The sequence below is a fragment of the Strigops habroptila genome, chromosome 2, assembly GCF_004027225.2.
Source record: "Strigops habroptila isolate Jane chromosome 2, bStrHab1.2.pri, whole genome shotgun sequence".
NCBI lineage: Eukaryota > Metazoa > Chordata > Aves > Psittaciformes > Psittacidae > Strigops > Strigops habroptila.
The window spans coordinates 113,288,319-113,311,400 of NC_044278.2; the positions used below are offsets into that span (position 1 = coordinate 113,288,319).

The following is a 23,082-nucleotide window of genomic DNA, read 5'->3' on the forward strand; positions in this document are numbered from 1 at the left end:
ATGTGCCTTAAATATGAATTCCCATGAGTTTGGAAGATACCGATGTAGGAGTTTAAAGACTAAGATACCATTTTACCAGCAAACCTCTGGCACAGACTAAAGACAGCCATGGATTTCATACTCTCCCCTCATTACACAGGCAATATCACCTGCATATTGTAAAGAGAGAACAAGGGAAAAAAGCACATTTAAGCGGCACTGCGTCTAGCTAGACATCTTCCCTGAGTTGTACTCCACAATAATTTACCCAGCTAGGAAAGGCTAACAATCTACTGGCCAGGAAAAGAAATCAGAACACAGAATAAGAATTTAGAATTTGTGCCATACAGAAGCAAATTAAAAATGTGTGTTCACCTCTGGGCAGGAGGGGAAAAAAACCTGACTGACACCAGCAGATTTACAACAGGGGATATATTCATGGGGCTACCTGCTCCCCGATGAGCACAAAGATGCGCTTTTCCATACATATGATTATATCATGATGCGTTTATCCCAAAAAGAGAAGATGAAGACAAAATGACCGTTTCTGCAGAGTAAGTCCTTGCAAGAGACAGCACTATAAATCCTAACCGTCCTTAGAGCTGCAAATCCTCCTGCTGCCTGCATATAATTCCACACTGGAGAAAGGCTGCTCAGCATGTATTGAGTGTAATTCAGGCCGTCCCTAGGAAGTGAAGATTTAGCCACCCAGCCGTATGTTATGAATAACTTTGTTTTGCTAGCAGGTGCTGGGGATTTTTTCCATACAACACCAATTTTTGCCGAGTATCAGTTCATGAGCAAATGCTTCCACTTGGGAGCAGGAGCCAGGCGTCATCTGTCTGCCTGGAGAGAGGGTGCAAAGGGTCTGTTGGACTCTCCCTTCCCCCTTGAGGATGAAATGTGGCTTGGGGAAATGGTAGAGGGGGAAGAAAGGAGGAATAATTTGCCTCCATGCGAGATCTGTTGAAAGAGAATTCCTGGGAGCCACCTTACAAGGGATTTGAGCTTGTCCCTTGATGGTCTGCCCCCAGGGAAACAAAGGCTGATACCCAGTTTTCATGCTTTGTGTATCTCCAATTCCCCTCGGCTCCTGCTTCTTAATCACTGTAAAATGGGGAAGCTTTGGGCAGTTTCAAAATGAGCCAGTTATTTTCATGGAGGCTGAGTGCTTCCTTATGAAACATGCTCAAGGATACTACTTCTTGCTGATTTGGTGCCTTTCCCCCACCACCACCTTATCTTATAAATAAATCTACTTTGACCCCCGTTCAAGGAGCTCTGGCTTGAAAGCTCTTTCTAGGTACAATGTCAATGTACAAAATCCAGAACTGGTTAGTCCCACTCCCATCACTGCTGGTCTTTCCCCATCTCTCCCTTTGCCACATATTAATTTGGATCCCCCCAAACAGCTCTTTACTGAGCTGCACCTCTGAACCTCAGGGGCCAGGGTTCTACCCATGCTCCTGAATTGCTGCTGAGGCCTCACAGGCAGGATCACACCCTGCCATGCAGCACCATGGAATGAGCACTAGGAGAGCCACAGCGCAGCACCAATGCAAACATGGTGTTCCTGCAGCTGATAAAGCATCTTCCACCTTTCCCAGGCAAGGCTGTTCCCATTCTGCACTCTCTTCCATGGTGGTTTTCCTGCAAACCCATTCCTGCTTGTCCCAGGCGCTGCCGGGTGCTGCCGTCAGCCTGCTCTGTGTTCGGGATGCTGCACATGATCCTTGTGACAGCTTGCACAGGCTTATATAAACTATTTGGATATAGTTTATAGTAAGAAAGAAGTATTTGAGATTTACAACTACTGTTTTCAGGGCCATAATAGGTATGTAGGTGTAAGGACTGGGTTAAGCTGTTACTCTCAGGGGGAAAAAATACTATATATATCTCCCTCAGACACTCTGTATGTGGAGGTAGGGCAGCTCAGATGGTCCAGACCTTTATATATGGGCAAAAGGAAGGTGTTTGAAAAAGAGATGAATATACAAAAGCTTCTTCCCAGTTGACAGCTCCAAGTAAAAAACACAATATAAAATAGAGACCAGGGTACTCTGGAGAACTAGATGATCTTTAAAGGCCTTTAAAAGCCCTTTTCAACACAAACTGTTCCATGATTCTATGTTACGAGATGCTGAGTCAAAATAACAACAATCCAGTAAGGATTTTACAAAGGGACTGTAGGATAAAGCATTTCACTCCACATCAGACCTTGGGTAAGCCCAGCTCCAGGTTTGTCCCAAACTGATCTGCTGAGTGACAGAGCAGTGCTGTCAGGGGGTGCTTCCTGCAAGTGGCAGTTAGTGCTGAAAAGGCAGGTGAATATGGAGACAGTAGGAACAAGAAGGGACATCATCAGGGGAGGGATGAGCAGAGACAGAGCATGGGACCTGGTGAGCAGAACTGAGGGACACGTCCCCCTAACCAGTACAGTGACAGTTACACACACAGAGGCAGAGGCATGGTCTTGCCCACCAGGCTTGTTGTCCAAAAGAGCAGCCAGGGTTGGTGGTCCTCCAGTTTCTACCATAACTTGGTGGTGTTTGGTCCATGCAGGAGCAACACTCAAAGTGACATGAGAAAATGGCATTGCCTGAGCAATCTGGGAAGAAGCCTCAGATGAAGCCATATGGATGCACCCAGGTGCCATTAAGAAAAACAAAAAACACAATTGAACAGAACAACCACTTGAGAAATACCTAAATCTTATGATTCTAGAGGAAAAAAAAGAAAGAAAAATTATTTCTTTCTCAAGGGTAGGAACTGGATTATTGGTTTTGCAATGCCATTTCTCTTCAAGATGGCTGTGACACACTGCAATAGAGAGAGATCATGCTTGAAGTGCAAGGAGCAAATATTTTGATTGAGATTCTCAACAAGTTTGAGATCTGAGAACGAAACCCAGATTTAGCAGTGAACATTTTTCTTTTGATAGGGCAGGAATCTGCAGGGTGCTGGCACCTGCTGCTGTGCCACAGGCGTAACACAGAGCTGCTTCTGCAGCAACCCACTTGAGTTGTCTATGACCAACTAGAGATGCCCACATGGGTCTGACTTCCAGGCACTGCAGAGCAGCCACCTTTCTGAAAGACAGCTCCCCAAAACCAGCCTCCCATAGGTCCTCTGATAAGGTAGCCTCTGAAAACTTGGACCAACCCTAAGCCCACAACTGTTCACAAAAACACAAAGAAAAACTATTGCTGATAAATACAGCGGCTGCTTTCTAAATTCCTGTGCAAAAAAATTAGAAAGGTTGCTGTTTGTTCAAACACGCAGCATTCAGAGAAAAGATTATTGCTACTACTTCTTAAAATCACATCCAGCTCAGGCTATGGAAATTGGTTAACCTGCCTAAGTAAGAAGCAACACACAGATACATCAGGTCAAATACATGACAGTTTCTTTCAGATAAGTGGAATCCACACTGCAGACATGTGTGGGAAACAGAAAGGTAGATAAAGTCAGACTTAAACCAAACACAATATGACAGAAACCTAGAAACGTCCTTTCCAGCCCATATATTAAGGCCCAGTCACTGCAAGGCACAAAGCTTTCCAATATCTGCATTAGAAATACCTGAATCCATATAAGGTGCTGAATGCCATTACTTTGAATGGGATACTATAAAACGCTATTTTTGATGCACACAAGGGAGTGCTGGTGCTGCTCAGACAGATATGCCTTGGCTGCACAGCACCAGCTCTGGTACCAGCTCCAGCAGGCACCCACCCTGCAGCTAGCAGCCCGCGAGGAAAAGGCATTGAAAGCCTTCTGCATGCTGGAACTCCCACCGCATCCAAATGAGTTACCCACACTGAGACCACGTACGCTTCTGCCCCCCTCCAATGGTTGGCTCATGCAGAGATATTTGAGATGATAACCATTTTTCAGCTAGCCATACATTTAACTCAAACCACTACAGCTTCAGCTTTCCAACTCGTCCAGTTCAGCCGCCACAGCTGGGAGTCCCTCAAAGCCTGTTGCGTGTTTGGAAAGGTTCAACTTTGCAGGCACGGTCCAATTAAAAACTCCACGGAGCAGAGCTCACTACTTAAAGCTGAACTGTTCACTTTTTGTTTCTTTATAGCAAAACCATTAATTGCTAATCACATATTTGTTTGCTGGAAAACCAATGCTCCAAAATAAACACCAAGTTTAAAGACCATTCCCAGAACACTGAATGGTATCAGGAACAGCGCTAAAAATGTAAATCAGAAACATCAAAACACATCAGGACTTCAACAGGGGGAACAAACAACCCATTATTTCTGTGCCAGAAAAGAGGTTACCCATAAGCCGCCAGTTACCCACACAGCCATCTACAGTCCAGCAGCTATTTATGTCCCGGACAGACACCATGGTACAGTATCTATCGAAAATCTCTTCGTGGCAATCAGCATATGCTAGATTAAATGAGGTATATCTTAATACAGAGTTTCAATAATCACCTTGGAAAAGTGCCCTTAAAATGTTTGGCATTAGAGGCAGAACCTCACGAAGAGTATCGTTTCATTTATGAGCGGTTTCGTATGTCAAAATCATAATTGATTTTCTTTTTTTATAAAGAAGTTGAAAGTTTTTTCAGCCCTCTTCACTAACAAAGCTCCACGCTTCCCTTGAGAAAAGCATGTTTCCTCAAATATCCACAGGATTCCTGCATGAAAGACTAGGGAAAACAGCTTTACAGTACTATGATCTGCCCTTTCTCCATGAAAGGCGTTTTAAACAAGCGCAGCAGTCCAGTCTGTGTGGAAAGCTCCCTTGCTCCAGGCCACATAGGAGACATCCCACGTAGAATCACAGAATGGTTTGGGTTGGAAATGACCTTAAAATCATCTAGTTCCAACCCCCCTGCCAGCTCTCACCACCTCACTACACTGCCCTCTGCACCCGCATGATGTATGGCAGAAAGGTTTCTCTACAAAGCAATGCTCACCAGCACCACTGTCCTACATCTCCACAACAGAGGGTCACACAGTTACTTTTCTCATCACTACTGCAGTGGCTACCATTCAAAATTCATCATTTATTCACAGGGCAGGAGTTCCGGTTCAGTCTTCTAAATTATGTCTAGATCTTGGAAAGTTAATTGGAGGCACTGATTATGAAATGGAGGCTACTAAGGCAGAGGTAACAATAACAACAATGCCCTAAAGGGACCTAAAAGAAAGCTGGCGAGGGACAAGGGTATGTACTAATAGGACAAGGGGGAATGGCTTTAAACTGAAAGAGAGGATATTTAAGATTAGATATTAGGAAGAAGCTCTTCACTGTGAGGGTGGTGAGGTGCTGGCACAGGGTGCCCAGAGAAGCTGTGGCTGCCCCACCCCTGGCAGTGTTCAAGGCCAGGTTGGATGGGGCTTGGAGCAACCTGGTCTAGTGGAAGGTGTCCCTGCCCATGGCTGGGGGTTGGAACTCAATGATTTTTAAGGTCCCTTCCAACCCAAACCAGTCTGTGATTCTGTGATCCCATTATGTCCTTGAAAATGGCAGCCACTAGAAAGAGCAGCCGCATCCTTTAATGCCTGATCCTTCTCCATTTGCTGTCCTGCAGTCAGGATCATCTGCAGCCCGGATCATCTGCAGCCCAAGGTCAAGTCGCAAGACTGTACCCTCAAATTCTGGACAGACAGCAAATGCCACATGCACACCAAACAGTGGCTGGGGACACCTTGCATCACACAACACTGAACATCCAACTCAGCATTTGCCAATAAACAGGGCAGGTTGCACATCCCTGAGCTGCTGATCCATGTCCCAAAATACAGCAAGCCACTGGCTCTATATCTTCTGTTTGTTCACCAGGAGAGCAGAAGGAAGCGCTGGCAAACCCGTATCATCCCACCAGATCCCTCAAAATCCAGGCCTGGCTGTGCCAAGCTGCTCTGTTGCTCCTGCCTCGTGCCAAAGGTGCCATGCTGATGCACAGCTCCCAGGGACTGCCCTACACAAACACATGTGGATGTTCCTTCTTAGAGCATCCCACAGAAGCAAACTCACACCCCGTGCCTCCCAGCCATGTGCTCACCATTTTCCTACCCTTTTTATTCTGATAAGAGACAGGGAAAGCTGCTCAGCTGAAATAAAAAGGATTCCAGCCTAAGCAACAACTCTTAGCTCATGCCCAGTGAGGCTCGAGTTGGTGCTGAATTTAAAACCTCAACTGAACATGAAGTTTCACATAGCTAGGCACTACTTGCATATAGTTCTTCCTCAAGCTCTGCTTGAAAGTCAGCTGCCAATTTCAATCTGACCCCTGCAAATCTCCAGAAAGGTAAAAAACAAGCTGTGTCAGAGAGCATTGAGTGAAAGAATCAAAGTCATAAGGAATAACTCTGCCTTATTTGAAGCTGCACTACCTGTTCCCTCTGTATTTTTAAGATGAAAGTACAGAACAGAAAAGGTAGAAGGAGTTATAAAATAGCAATGCATCAGCTTACTAAAGCACACCTAGCAACATTACACATCCGTACAGAAGGGGGAAAAAAGAAGCATGCCTCGCTTGTGAAACTATTATGGATAAGGACAAAATGTCTGTAGATATAATATACTTCTATAGCACTTTTATAAGAAAAGACTCTGAATAGCTTTTGGCATATGAAAGCCACTACGAAGACTGCAATAAAACTGAGTGTACTGTAAAAGAGCCATCTCACATGTATCCCTAGAATTTATGGTCAGACACTACTGTATTAAATTCTGTATTCTGTGGCTTTTGGAAAAATGATTTTATTTTATTTTATTAAATGAACTATACAATATATTATTTGTCTGAAGAAAAAGTATTGTGAGGAATATAAAGTAGTTCTTTTAGCAGTAAACAAAAATGGTTTGAACTTAAAAAGCGGTTTCAATAAGTGAGCACACTTGCAGTGAGTGGGGGTGTTTGCACACACACATACAGCCTATTTCATCATGCCCAGCTGCTCTCATACCTCATGTAACTACATAGCTTGTGACAGTTACAGTCATTTAAGAGTTTAAATCCTTGTTGCTGTGTTTCTAGGGGATATCCTGAGGTCCAATGAGGTCTCGGAGAACACGAAAGCATTAATTCTTTTTTGACATGCAGAAATATTACTCCCGGACAGACATTCCTCAAGTGCACACAAACGCATCCTCTCTGCAGCTCGGGCATCATGCCTGACGCTCCTACAACCTTCTTCGCAAGTGCTGCAGACACTCTGCACAATTAAAACAAGTTATACTCAGGCACAATCATTTCAAGCACAGCTTGGTGATCACTTTACAGCAAGATAAGCCACCGTGGCCACCAGCTGTCCCAGGCTCAAAACCCCCCCTTTTCTCCCCCCCCCCCCCCCCCCCCCCTTTTTGGATATATTTTGTTGATTTTGTTCTCACTGGGGATTCAGCTGCCCTATTGCAAACATGCCTGTGAACAAAAGGGAGGGAGGGAGATGGGAACGAGTGCCTGGGCAGGCAGGAGGGATCTTTTCCATGTCCATGGCAGATCAAACTGTTTGTCAAACAACAGCCGGAGTTGAGGCAACCAAGATGGTGTGTAAAGAGCAGAAAGTACCTTCGAGAAACATACTGAGCACTATCAAAATACCCAAGTCTTAAATAGACACATGAAGTATTTAAATGCTTTCACACCCATAACAAATTTTGTTTACTGCCCAGCATTTAAACAGCTTTTTCTTTACTATTGTAAGATTGTTCCCAAACAGTGTGAATTCGATGTTGCAATGAATAGTAGCACTTCAACTCCTATTTACAACCCATTCAGCAACATAATTCTACAAATAGCATGCAGGATTTCCACACTTTATGAAATAAAACCTGTTCTTGGCTCAAAAGAAGTTGTGCAAATTAGCTGACAGAAATCACTTCCTTTTGTTTCTCCTCTCTGATATGGGAAATTAAAGGAAAAAGAGAATCACTAACCAGGTAATATGAAAGATTTTATTAAAACCATTAGAACCACCAAGCATTGTTAATGTCCCTCTCGTAATTATATGCAAAATGCTCAGTATCCAAGGAAACAGCGTAGTAATGAAGTTGGAAACTACTGTATAAATGCACCTTCTAAATCACTACCAAGAATGTCTATTCTGAAGGGGCTGGCCAGTTTATTAGTGTGTGACACCCTGATCGCTTAGACATGCTACAGCTTAAAAACAAAAAGCTAACAAGCTACTTTTGCATAAAGGACCCTTTTGTCTCCCGTCTATGAACAGCCCCTTCTTAGCATCTAGTTACAGAGTTCCTCTACAGAGTTATGGATTTCACTAAACCCGTATTCAGCTTCCTGAGAGTTGCTCAGAAATGTGTAATGATGAGCACTAATTAAACTGCATAACCAGCAACAAATGAAGCAGAGATGCAGCCCTTTGCTCCAACTTCTCAGCAGACTGAAATGTGCAACAGGAGAAATGCTGAAGCTCCACTCTTCCCCAGAGCCTGTTGGTCTGAAATCCATTTCATTAGCATCAAGCGCTAACACAAACTGACTTATGCCCACATTATTTAAATTAATTTAAAAATGAATACTTGTGCTCCAATATCAACAGCTCGTTCTCAGGGATGTTTCCCAGGAAGACAGGCAGGTCTACAGCAAGGAAGCCAACGCAAAATTAACTCCTGCTTTTGGGTGTGAGCACTTAGATAATCATGCCAAATCCCCAGCTTTTAGTCTCAATTTCAGCAACCATTCATTTATTCTCCTCATTTCTGTGGCAGCTTATTCCACCCAACAGCCACTGAGTATAAAGCCGTTACAGCAGGTTCAACCACCCTGTCACTTTGTGGATGAACTTCGGTATTCCTTCCTTCCAGCATGTGTGACAGCTTTATAAGAGCACATACCTCAACATCCCTGCTTCTTCCGTTGGATGCCTCTGTGACCTTTGTCTGTGACCTTTACATTCCCTTTGGCTCATTCTTTTCCATGACTGTAACACTCTTTATAAAAGTAGATAGCCTAAGCTGCACACAGCATTTCCAGTGTGGCCTCACGCAGAGACAGCCAAGTGCTAGAATAACCCAACTGTCAGCCCCTGCCCAGCAGCACATGCAGCGATACAACTCAGTCGCTTTTTGGGATGCTCTCAGGCACTGTGCGGAGTTGGTACGAAAGGCTCCATCGCCTTCATGCCACCTCTTCTTTTGTGCCTTGTCTCTGGTTTTCACAAACTTTACTCCTTTCCCACTGTAACCCTCACTGCCTCTCTATGCAGACCCAAAAGCAACTTGTCTGCCCTTCTCCTTCCACCTGCACACTGCTTTGGGGGTCTTGCATCACTGAAACAACATTGACATCTTCAGTAAATTCTGTCTCTTTTCTTACACCTCCCCTCTTTCACATCAGTGTGGGGCTAATCTTCATTTCTCACCACCACACAAACAGCTTCATTTCATGAAACACCTCGCTGCTTTGTCTGATGCTTTCTCCTCTCAAGCTCTGAAGCTCACTTTCACACAGCACAATAACTGATCTTGCCCAATTAACCTTTTTAGCTGGCTCCTATGCCTAAAACGTTTTCTTGAAAGGCTATAGAAATTAGAGCCATTGCTTTCTCTCACTACTGCTTTTTCCTCTCTCTTTGTCAATATATCCCAGTTGTACATCATGCCCTAATGGAAACTTACGCATTGTATGCGTGTATCTGCAAACCTGGCTTATAGTACCATAATTATCTGATGCTTCCCTACATCTCTCTTTAGATTGCTTTCTTTAAACCCCTTCTATAATTTCATAAATGAGTTACCAGACTGGCTAAACCTTTGTTTTGTAAAGGCATTGTCTGGTACTCTTGTACTTGAAACAGTAGTGTACTTGAAGAAGTTAAGCAAGTGAACTTTCTCATTCCCACTCCATTTAACTGTACTGCCAGCTCGCCCACTTCACCAGCACTGTTTTCTTCTATTGCCTATGACCAACAGTGTCCACATCAGTAATCTTGAGAATATCAATCCTCTCTCAAAAGCCACGTCAGAAACGAAATTACTAGAAACACTAAACCAATGAAGTTAAAAGCACAGCAATTTTCAAAAGCTGTTAGCAATTTAAGAGCGGGTGCACCTCAGTCAGGGACTTTCTGCTCAATGCAAAATGATTCTTACAAGTTATGATTCCAACCAAAGCTGGATAATTGAGAAAACTCAAGTCTGGAAGGGTAAGTAACTTCTCAAGATGCTGCTGCTTATGCAGACTCACCAGTAACTCACCAGCAAGGAAACATTGAGGGGATGCGAACTAATTTGATCTCTAAAAGGCAAGTGCTGGATGTAAAACTGCAAATATTAACTGCCTCCACAAAGTCCATCTAAAAACAGTAGCTCTCCAGCCAAGTCACCAGTGGCCTCATTTCCAAGGCACCTACAACTCCATTCAATGGGAATGTCATTGTTCACTACCATGGGAAAGTTGAGCTCATCACCTCTCTCAGCTTACTTACTGTGGCTCATGCTTATCTGCCTACCATGAATGTCATGAGGTTTAATTACTTTGGGTCTGTGAAACACACAGATCCCCCAGAAAAGCTGTATATACATTCACAGTAGGATCCCTGCAAGATAACTTCCTTGGCATCCCCAGAGTAACCAGCACAAGCAGTCAACAGACAACTCCAAAGACAAAGTCCTTGAAGCACTAAGCTGCCTGCAATCCCGATTTGTATCTGGAGGGTCCAAAGTTTCAGGGGCAGCATGTTGGTGCAACACATGCTGGAACTGATGTGCGTGTTAAAAGTGGTGTTACAGAAAAGTGCTGGCAAAACCAACATCTTTCAGAAAAAAAAAAAAAACCCGAAGTCAAATAAAAGCCCACCTTAAAATGGAAATAATAGAGGGGAAGAGGAGAAAGGAAGTCAACAACACTAATGTGAGCACCATATGGGTTTTTCAAATATCCCGAACAGCTTAAAAGTTGCCCAGACTTCTGTATTCATTAATTGCTGGGGGGACAGATTTATTTATTTATTTATGGAAAAGAATTCCCAGCTTTAAGGCTTTCCAAAGAACCCTCCCCAGTTCTGCATGGCCACCTCAGCCAACTTGCCCTGCCGCTTCTTATTCTGATGCTAATGCAGTTCAAACAACCCAACCCTGCATTTTTATCTGTGCAATAAGCCTATCTCTAGGTCACCTGCTTGTGTCAGTTTAAATCACAACATTCCCGTAGAGAAAAATCTGATCATTTTATTTACTTCTGGGGACAGAGAAGGCGGAAGAAAAAAAGATCATGATAAAAATGCTTTTTTTGTTTGTGGTGCATAATTGAAGCCTCACTGAAATCTGCATTAATTTAAACAGCAGTTAAACTATGAGGAACCACACATCTTAATTAAGACTTGCAAAGCTACCTTCTAGACAGGTACCCTGAAAATACCTGACTGTGCATAGACATATTGTAATTGCATATATGATTAGGTCTTATCTGAAGTCTGCTGGAATAAAGGACGAGATCCCATTGATCTCCGTGGGCTTCAGATCTCTCTCTTTTGTAAAATAAGCCCAGATTCTGCAACTTCAGCTTTCACGAGCATCTGCACAGGGATATTCACAGGGTTTCTTACAAGAGGGAAAACCCATGAAGTTGAAGCCATCCATGAAAGGTACTGGATTTATTCCAGATGTGGAACTGTTTTTAATCAATTTGGAAGCATTTGAAGTATTTGCTCATTAAATATGCTTTGCATTTCACACATGTACATAAGAGAGTAAGAAAACCCAAACTTGAAGCCAAAATCATAACGTCTTACTAAAAAGACTCTGACATCACTTTTAGCAAAATCAGGCTCACACGAAGACAAGAGTTATGGCACTGCCGTAACACACCACACCAACAGCCAAAGCACATGGCTCCTGTGCTGCCCACCCTTAGGAAACCTCACCTTGACCTGGAGGACTCCCACCTCCACTCTGCCCTGCATCTTTCTGCACAGGATACTTCCCAGCGTGCCCATCCCCATCACTCAGGGCAATACTTTGAGTTCAAGATATCTGCACTCTACGAAAGGATGAAACAACTTAAGGTAAATCTATGTGGCAAATCACCATTACCTGTAAAAGTTTTACATACAATCCTAGAATCATAGAATGGTTTGGGTTGGAAGGGCCCTTAAGATCATCCAGTTCCAACCCCCCTGCCATGGGCAACGAGACCACGTTGCCGGAGGCTCTGTCCAGCCTGGCCTTGAACACTGCCAGGGATGAAGCATTTACCACTTCTCTGGGCAACCTGTGCCAGCACCTCACCATCCTCACTGTAAAGAACTTCTTCCTTATATCTAACCTAAATCTCCCCTGTTTAAGTTTAAACCCATTACCCCTTGTCCTATCGCTACAGTCCTTGATGAAGAGTCCCTCTCTGGCATCCTTGTAGGCCTCCTTCAAATACTGGAATGCTGCTATGAGGTCTCCACGCAGCCTTCTCTTCTCCAAAGAAGATTCAAGCAGCCAAGAAGGGAAGAAAAATACTTCTTTCAACTTTTGAGGTCTTGAGCCAGTGCCTACCAGCCACCTGTCACCACTGACTCCAATTAAAGCAATCTACAAGCATACCACAGTCATCTACAGATGTGAGAAGCAAACAAAAAATAACAGTCTCCTGCTTTTGTGAAGTTCTCAGCAAAAAGGTCCTCCACTGAGACGTAAGAGTGAATTTGGATGCCTGCACCAAGGCTGGGCCCGCTTCTGCCCGAGAGGGAGGTTGTACAGGTGTACATGCAGAAAACAACAGACCCTCCTGTGCAGACAAAGCATAGACACATTTCTGCTCTATCTAAACTTGTAAAGGAACACCATTCACCCCAGAAGCATGGTGTTCCTTGAGGACAAGGACCTGTATCGGCCCATGCTACACCCCATGCGAGCACTGCTGGATGCTCCCAGCATGCAGAGGATGCAGGACAGGCTGCCTGTTTCCACCGCACACCACAAACCCATACATAGACATGTGGTGCTCTGTGGTGACAGACACTAACACAGCGCAGCTCTTGTCTCCCCTCTAGTGGCTGACCCACCATAACCGCTCGCGTGTCTTCTGCTGCCGCTGCCAACGGCGCCAAGGGCTGGAGCGTGTCCCCTGGCAAAGCCACCACCAGCTGAGCTCCTCATCTCCTGAGCCCGGGCTCGGCGCCACAGCCAGGCAGGGATGCTGTTGCTGCACAAGGGAAATGCACAAGGCAGGAATGAGCACATCTGGGCAGAAGCGCTGCTCTTCTGCTTCCACGGGAGACCAAGACTTACGGTTCTGAGATGAGGTGAGCAGAATCACCACTTAGTATGAAGAACCACAGCTAAGTTCAGAACACAACAGTATTTTTTATTGTTATTATTTCTCAGAGACCCGAAAGAACCAGGTATTTGGTGACTATGAAACAAACTTTTCCTGCCCAAAGACCAAGTTTTATATCAGATAACAATGGTTGTCACCAAGGGTCAAAATTAATTCTAGTGATCACCAGACAAGTCATTCTCTCAAACATCTCTAATCAGTTTTACCAAGTGCTACCAAACTGCGTGCGATGCTCTCCCATTCAAAACCAGCATATAAACATTAAAAAAACCACCCAAACTTCACATTTCTTTACAAGTCATCATTTTTTTTTTTCCCATTAAAAAAAAAAAACAAGCAGGAACATTCCAGTTGCTTTCCTTTGGTTGCCAGTGCTAAAATATGCTAACAGCATTAAGGCAAGGGACGACTTGCAGAGCTCACAATCTGTATTCAGCATAATTAGCAGATGCCAATTTAACTTATTACTGCTTCTTCCTTTCTATATTACAGAAAGGATGTCAATGAAAACCTGTTATCTAAATGACTGTTTTCTCAGGGCTGATATAAAGCAACAATCATGGGAAAATAGAGTCACAGAGCATGTGTTAGGAAATATCTGATTTTGAAATGACATTATAAACAGCTACAGTAAAGAAAGAAATTAATGCCTGCAGACAGGACTTTCTTCCTTCACACTTTCCATTTTTAGACTGTTTTTAAACTAATTACATATTTGGTGCCATTCCTACTTATTCAAATAAGCAATGCAACATTCAAGATAAAGCGATATTATTAGATATGAGGTTGCTCAACTGTCTCAGCCACTGATCATTTCAAAGCATGAGAAATGAACACCCTGAAGATGCATCTTCTATGCAGAGAACTAACAGCTAAGAAGTAAGAACACAAACACCTGAGAAAGAAACCAAAGCAAGTCCTAAAAACCAGTCTCCAAATAACAGCACCGTGTCACAGCTAAGGGGACAGTCACAGAGTGCACTTCTGCTTGCTAAGCTGAAACACATTTTATAAAACAAAGCCCTCTTGAACTAAGAGGCTGTTGAAAGATGCATCCAGCACACACACACAAAAAAGCAGGGCACACCAAGGTTGTGGATTAAACAGGTTTCTAACGCATAAATGATATAATGATCCAGTCCAGACATCATTTGCTGCTATTTCTGCTTGGTGAAGACACCTTCTCACTAACATTTCTGCGTATTACAATGCAGTGCAAAAGAAAAAATGTTTTAATAAACTATCTTCCGACTCTCAGGGCTAAGTTGAAAAGCCTTGTAAGGATATGCTTCTCCGCAGCTTTAATCGATTTCAGCCATAACTTCATTACTTATGCCTAACAGACAGTGTAAACTTCACCTTTCCCAAGAACTAAGGAAAAAAAATAACATTTCATACTCCCCACAAGCACTGTATGTAAAGCACAGAACAGAACCACTGCACACATACCTACAGTTAAATCAGTCTCTGTGGAAACTAATAACTTTCCACAGTATGCACTGTAATCCAAGTAATAATTTTAAACAGGCATAAGCTGCAGTGTGCTGAACTAAGGCATTCTTACCTTGCAAAGAGTGTTTGAAGACGTTTAGTTACAGTAAATGAGGAGAATGTGCATGTTGCCAAGTATTTCCCATGTAAAGGGGATATGCTCTACCCCACACATGCGCACGCACACACAGACTGGGTGCGTGTGCTGCTGAGGTAGAGAAAGAGCACCAGGAAAGATAAGCAGCAGCGATAATGCCCCGGCTTTATGTCTCAATCAGGAGCGAGGAAAGCTGGAGGAACCATTTGAGATGAAAAGGGGAAAAATTCCAAGAAACAAGATGTTTTTTTCTCTCCTCTGATGCAAAGAGCTTTTGCTTGGGTGACCAATAATACCTTAATACAAAAATCTTCATAACCCACCTCCCTCCTGAGCCAGTTAGTTGCACATGTCAAATGACACTGCACAAACAATGCACAAAGACTTTAACAAGAAATATACAGAACAAAAAAAAGAATCCCTTACCTTTTAGTCAGAATAAGTGACAGATAACAGGCATGAGAAACTCAGTTGGCACAGTTGCTGTACATATTTCTCTGCGGACTTGTCTTTAGTGGTCCCAAAAGCACTGAACAGAAAAAAACTCCAGCCTGCCTGCTTCATTCTTCAGCAACAGAGATACATGCTGTCACGGTAACGCAGAAAAGCAAAAAGAACTACAGATCTTTGTTTTTAAAGTCTTTGTGCTTATAGGGAAGAAAAAAAGGGAGTGGGGAAAAGAAGGCACAAACACTTTTTTCTGAGACAAATCTGGTCTTGGCTGTAGAAGTAACCACAGCACAGAATCATGCAGTTTGAATTTCCCTGTTTGCAAGCTCCTTGGGAAAAATATATATATAAAAAAAAAACCAGTCTTTAGGGGGAAAAAAAAAAATCAAATGCATGGATAGGGGGAAGGGAGAGGAGGAGGGTACTGTTCCTATGTGACATACATATGGAATGAGCATTAGAACAATGCTGACAGGACAGCTAAGCAACTGCACTCTGGGGCAGCAGTTTTCAAAGCAGAGCTTTTGCAGCTTTGCAGAAAGGAGAAGAAAACAATAAAAAAAAAGAAAACGCTCTACAAAGGGGGGAAAAAAAGGGGGGGGGGAAGAAAAATAAGAGAGAAGAAAGGAGCTGTTAATGCAAGAAGAACTACCAGACTAAAAACAGAAATGAGTTGCCTGATTTCTGAAAGGGGGGGCGGGTGGGAAATGCCGCGACTGCTTTCCAGCGATGCAAGCAGAAGCCTTGATGTCTAGTGCACTTACATTTTATGCGGCGCACAGTGGGTCCCCTCCTCCCTGCCTGCCTCCCTCCTTCCTTCCCTCCCTCCCTCCCTCCGCCCTCCCTGCCTAGGAAACTCTCCCCTCCCAGGGGACAAGAATTCCAGTGGACCCAATTAACACCGTACTTTGCTGGCTCCTTGGTATGATCGATATTAAATAAGCAGAGTTTTAGCAGCAGTGAAAAATAAAGCAGCCATGTAATGTGCAGCTGATGGAGACGGAGGGTTTTTTCTCCCTGATCCCCCAGTCTCCAAATGATCCAACGCAGCAGAGAAAAAACACATTAAAAAGCACGTTGCAGCACCAGCAATACAAGCTGCATCAGATTATTTGTTAGGAACTTGGAAGCCCAACATCGGCTGCTCATTTCACTAGCTTGGGCAGTACTTTATTAAAGTGGATTTACAAATCAATGGAAGGAATCCAAAGGTTCACAAACAGGCTCTTTCATCAGGTCCGCTGCCTGACCGTACAGGAAGTTTGCTGAAGGGGTCTGGGGGCTGTTTCACCAGCACACTTGTTTTCAATGGCCTTCCAACAACATGACTTGTTTGGCTTGATGAAAGAAATGCAGTAAGAGGTTCACTGCTTTAAGGGAATGCAGCCTAGTGTGTTTACTGCTTCGCTCCCGCAGCACGTGCGACAGGGCATCCTACAAATCGCAGATTATTTTAATTTGAAGGGGGAAGTGGCTGGGAGGCAGTAACCTTCTTTGGTCCTGTTTTCCCTGATCTATCAATCACAGAATGCCATGTAAAAACAATCTACTACAGCCTCTCTCTATAGAGGAAAAGCAATTACTAGCATTAACTCTTGCCGTTGCAAATGAATGCAGTACAGTCCACAACTGATAGAGTCTGCCTGCAAGCCATTAATCTAAGAACAAATGGGTGGTTTGCTTAAATCCAACTGGTCTGAAATTCTCAGGTTAAGAGCTTCCCTTCTCCTTTCCATATTTCTATTTGTGTTTGTGAAACTCAGGGGAAAGAAAAGAAAGCCATATTTATTTGCTGGGGCCAGTACAATTCCAAGCTAACAATATCCACCAGTGAACCTGCCTACAAATACAGGATTTCATCACCAGTACCTGCTTTTCCCTTTTCGTTTCTGGGGTGGCCATAATCTTCAAACCAGACCAAATAAATACCACTGAGCAATATCCTTGATTGAACAGCTGGGTTGACTGGTGACTTGAATCCATCTTGTTAAATTAATGTGAGACTGCATTTCCATACAAATAAGATCAATTAAAAGTACTCATAAAACCATACTACCAAAGTCAGTGAACAGTTACGTAAAAAAAGTCTCCAATTAAGTAATGTTAAGGTTATGGTTCTCCCTCTAGCTGAGGGAGGAAAAAACCCAACAGCAGGACAAAATACTACTAATTAGTGACTAGCAGTCACATTGTTTATGACAAATTCTTTATTATGCCTAGTAACATCCTTCACAGTTAGATAAATGTGGAGTATGCAGAAGTCCCAAGCAGTGGTCTACCATCCCAACAGATACCACAAACCAAAGGCTTATTTACATGGGAACACCCAAAAAAGCACAAGTGTGTTGCCTGTGCACATGAAATCCACGTTTCTTAAGCTACAGTAATTCCAGGTTCTTGTACTCATGATGAAGATGCTGCACCTTACATGTATTCACTTCACAAATATAATCTAGCTGGTGTGGTTTTGGTGCAAGAAGGGTCAGGGAAGCAGTATCCCTGAGAAACACAGCACTAAGCAGGGCAATGCTGGGTTGCAATTTGAACAAGAGGAAAACACAGAAACATTCATAGGACATCACAGAAAACGATGCAGATCTTTACACTTCATAGTCGCTATTGACCCAGCACCGCAGCACAGCAAACATACTGGATTTGAAATGAGATACAGAGATTGCTGGTAATACCAACCTGATGGCACAGAGTCTGCAAAATGACATTCCCCTTTCAACCCCCTACTCTAACTTAGGGGCGAATGTCAACTGGTTAAAGTGTCCCTGAAAGTGGCCTCAACCTTGTACAAAACACTCTTTGCAAAGGGATCAAAGCACTTGGCAAGTTCTCAGGATCCCATCTGAGTGAAAGAACATATACATTCCATCTGCTACAGAAAATGTACCCACATTCCATGAACGCATGAAACACGAAGCCAAGCTTCAGCCAGGATAGCTGAGGGAAGTCTTGCAAAAAAGGGAAACACCCTCAAAAGGCACCCGGCAATGGCCCTCTTCCCCACAATTATAGTCATGAACTGTTGATGACTTCAAGCTCCATCTGACAAAAGGCAGGAGAAACTCACCCTAGCAATCAAATTATTTGACAGAAAAACACTGCAATAAGGATTGCAGTGATCTACTGACTATACCCAGGCTGAACAGGTCCAGTGGGTAGCTGCATTTTCGGAAACGTTGAGGTTTACAGCTGCAGAAGGGATCGTAAGTGCTCTTGGAACCCATAAATGATCCATCAGTCGATCTGTCATCTCAACACTCCTTGGCACTAGGAAAGTCTTTATTATCCCTGTTTTAGAGATGATGATTTGAACACTGAAAGCCTAAACTGCCTCCCCAAGGAGATGCAAGAAGTGCTGGAGAATAGCAGGGAACTGATTCCAGGCTTTTCAAGTCCCTTTACTGCAAAGACTGTTCTTGTTTCAAACACAAGCAACTGAATTTGACATATTTTGAAAGTCAAGCTATTTGTTCCATTAAAAAAAAAAATCAGCATCATTCTAGTCTACTCTTAAGCACGAATCAAAGCACAGTTCATGGCATTTAAAGAGCTCCTGTGCTGCTTAAGAAACCCCGCATGCGTATACAGTGACAAGTTTTATTCCAAACAAAAATTCATCCTTCACATTATTTTACTGGAAAATAACTTCAGTAGTACTCCACAATTAGAATTACAGCTCCAGTTTGGCAGGACATTTCCAGCCAATGGAGAACTGCATGGAAGGACACCTCATATGTGCAAAGAAAAATGCATAGAAAACATTTCTCAAAATCAGCAAGTACGCCGGTATCAGACCAAGTTGTTGATTAACATCTAATTAAATGCATAAATCTTCTAGTGCCACAGTGAAGGTCCCAGTCCCTAGCTGCCAACAGAACAACCCTTGCTGTTGCTGGAAGGAGGAAAGAGGGACGTGTTGTTGCCATGACTTGGGCAAGAGGTTCCTATAAGGGTCTCTCATGCACAGACACCCTGGTGAGCTGCCTGTGCTGCCTGGAAGTCCTGTTCTCCCACAGCAGCCCTTGGACATCCTACCCCATGCAATGGCCCTCAGAAATCAGCATCACCCAACTCACCAGCCCACCAGTGCTGCCACCCTGGTGGCACAGCTGACGCCCTGGTGATACCAATAACATAATCCACAAACCAGCACATTTTTAGCCTAATATAATTTGGAGGAAGGACATATGCTTGCATTGTTCTCAGAATTTGCTTTATTCACATGAAAGCTAACTCTATGGAAGCTGTAAAGAGTACTGAACAGAAGTTCAAGCTGGAAAGAAGTATCAAAGTAAAGAGCTGCTACCAAAAGAGAAAGAAGTCAGCATTTGCTACTTGAAGGCAGACTAATGACTGCTAATGGGGCAGAACCGTATGATCCAGAGGAAACGCTATGAAGATTTTCTTGTTTCTCCTTCAAAAACTATATGGGGAATTGTCAGTATTTGCAACACTTTTTGTAGAACTACAATCTATCCGTGTGCTCTCCAAGAACCTATGACCGAAATTGCAAACACGAGAGATTAGCTATGTAAAGATACATAGTGTAACACAATTTGTAACAGCTAATCCACTTTATTATAGGCATCATCAAGTCTGTTCATTACCTAAACCTTCCAATTCAACTGTTCTCAAAGGCTACAGCCTTTGGCACTATTTAAAATTGCTTACATTTTCCTTCTAATATACTCACTTTGATTATTAAAAGGCAAATAAATTGGTAGGTTTTTTCTCTCTTCATTTATTTTTAGTTTCATATAGTAAAATAAATACTAGAAATTACAAAATAAAAACATTTAATTAAAAAAAACCTCGCTTCAAAACATCAATACTTAGAAACAAGGGTGAACACATGGTGATGTGGTCTTTGCTCAAGAATGTGAAAAAATGTTTGTGGATATTTTAAACATTTACCAAATGAAGGGGATGTATATCAGGTTGCAGAGCTCTGGATTACACACACTTTCAAGAGATGATGATTCATGTTACTTTACATCAGTAGGGTTGGAGGTTCACTTTGTTCTTTTTAATTTCTAATTACATTTTAGTAGCAAAATAAACAGAAAGAACACATGAAGCCAGAAACAAAAACTAAAATAAAATAAAGGAAAAACAACCTTTTAAGGCACTTAACATCAGAGAAGGTTAGTCAGCCAATTACGATTTACAGCTGCACAATAAACCATGGTGAGGTTCAGCTGACTAATGCCCTGCACCATTATGTAGTGAGTACCAAAGATAAAAGGCCAATTTCCTATTTGAAAATTGGGTTTCAGTAATGTGCAGCCACCAGTCTGTGGGACTGGCTGATTACCTCCACAGCAGCATCCATCACAGAGGCCCAGCAAACCCAAACAGAGCCGTTGTACCCACTGCATCCGCTTCCACACCTGAGCTTTCAGGAGTTGTCCATACCCCCCAGCTAGGCACGAAGGGCTGACTGCAATCTGTGCCGAAGCAGCCGTGCTCCCGAGGCAGTCCTGAGCCAGCTGAATTGGGATGTGGAAAATCTTGTTTCAACCCTCATGCTGCCAACAAACTCTCCAAAGGTGAGACATGCAGAAGGGGCTTTTGATCTGAAACCAGATCCTGGCAGAATTTTGCACCCACAAAATGCATAGCCCAGCAGGCATATTAGGTCCCTCCAGCCACCAGCAGCCATACATTGTTCCTGAAGCTTTCCTCCAGTCCTGACATCTTTTGGGGGTGCCTGATTTTCACACCACAAAGGCACTTAATTTCAACTGACCAAACCAGCTTCCTAGATCTAATTTTCACACCTTTAAGCAATTTAGTCAGTGGGTACAAAACATACCCTCCTGAGAAAGGCACTGCAAAATAAGAGAGTACAAACTTAGAAAGCAATAGCTATTTCTCACCATTCCCACCAGAGATGCTTTTGCTCTGACTAGGAAGGTGCTGATGCCGTACCCAAAATCTGACTGAAGCACAAATAAGCAAACCTAAACTAATTTTAAAGTAGACTGAACAGCATTGCTGTTCACACCAGTGAAGCAACAAATAGCAGCACAGAACACATAAATCTAATCAGGATTCTGGACACTGACCACTGACCATACCATGATAAAGCAACCACCCAGGCAAGCTTGGTAAAAGCTAGCTGGGACACTTTTCACGCTTCTGACTGTATCATTAGAAATATCTGTAACTTACTGGGGTGGACGAAGCTCCTTCTAGAATGATTTCCTTTTCCGAAAGCAAAAGAAAAAAAAAAAAAGGATATTTAGATTAAATATAAGGAAGAAATTTACTGTGAGAGTGGTGTGGCACTGGAACAGGTTGCCCTAGGAAGTTGTGAATCTCCACCCCTGGAAATGCTCAAGGCCAGGCTGGATGGGGCTTTGAGTAACCTGGTCTAGTGGAAGGTGTCCCTGCCCATGGTGAGGGGTTTGAAACTGGATGATCTTAAGGTCCTTTCCAACCCAAACCATTCTATGATTCTATGAATGTATAAGTTGAAAGACATTCATACCTATTGACTTCAAGTGCCTGGTTGTGGTTCCCAGGGCACCTGCAGGTAGTGCAAGAAGGTTCCCAGGGCATCTGCCCATCTCCACTGAGTGCATGGTCAGCCTGGGATAACACTGCTGCCAGCTTGACACAGCCCATCCTATCATGCATTTAGGGTTACATCATATATGTCCCACCTCTACCCTTAATCCTGCTCACACTGAGCACTAACAGAGGACAACTCTTCTCAGTTTTTCTATACAATCGCTTCTCCCAGTGCAGACTGAGTCACTGTGCTTCAGTTCCTCCTCTGCAGCAAGGAAACCTTCCCCCATTCCTCCAGCTTGGCAGCTTAGGGACGAAGCTGGCTCAAAGGCAGAGAGAGATTTGTATCATAACATGCAGACCAAAGAGCCCCCGTGTTGGTCAGGGCACACCAGCGACCGTCTACTGGAAAACCAGTGACATGGGCCAAGATAGTGGGGAGGGAAAATAAGTATGAGTAAAAGCATTACAAGTACCTAAGTAAATTGCTGTGTAGTGGTCTGTGACTCCACTGAGGAAACCCAGCTTATATGATGATACGGCTCCAAAACTAATTTTGGTTACTGATACATCAGGCCTTTCTATAGGGTATTGGCATACAATATGGAATATACACTAAGTGCCACTTTGCTTGGATATATACCTCTAACACATACTAATAACAGCTTAAATGTAAAACCCTGCCACATCACAGCTGCTCACATCTACTACTTTTGAAGACAGAAAGTAACTGCTAAGCATCGTTCTTCAGAAATGGAGAGAGAATGTGGGAAAAGAGATGGATGGATTTGGCAAGAGATCACAAATGCCTAGGATTTCTGTCTCCCGCTCACTGCAAGCGTGCATACTTTACTCCTTCTCCAGTTTTATTTTAGCAGCAACTTTTCTGAGCGTCTTTTGGAAGCCAGCTCAACCCAGCACAAAGTGGGTTGGCACATCCCACCCCCACAGCCCCATCACTGAGGTCAAGCAGTCGAAATCAACATATTTTCACAGAATATACATTGCATCAGAGTAGTCAAAAGAACCCATGTTATATGTGGACATCCCCACTGAGAGTCTCTTTCTGGTAAGATGCAACTTGCAATGGGGGTTCAGGCACAGCAGGAGGGGATGACTACTGAGCTCACCTTCCCATTTCAGGGGCAACCCTGGAAGTCAAGCAGTATCTCAAATGTATTAGTCCCAGACTAAATAGGCAAAATGACAATTCTCTCCTCTGAAGCCTTACTTTCCACTGTTTTGGTATTACCTTTTTCACTGAATC

General features: G+C 43.3%; 1 protein-coding gene across 8 annotated transcripts in view; it reads right to left on the reverse strand.

Annotated features, from left to right (window-relative positions):
- The window catches only part of FAT3 (FAT atypical cadherin 3), a 409,819-nt gene that overhangs the window by 326,554 nt on the left and 60,183 nt on the right, over positions 1 to 23,082 (reverse strand). For 6 of the 8 annotated variants that reach the window (XM_030476640.1, XM_030476638.1, XM_030476637.1 and 3 more), the window contains exon 1: positions 15,264 to 16,036. The exons of 1 other annotated variant lie outside the window; for it this stretch is intronic. The gene's annotated coding sequence lies outside the window, so the exon portion shown is untranslated. Of the gene's footprint in view, positions 1 to 14,813; positions 14,972 to 15,263; positions 16,037 to 23,082 lie in introns of those variants that run through there. One more of the 8 variants, XM_030476636.1, reaches the window with a different exon arrangement.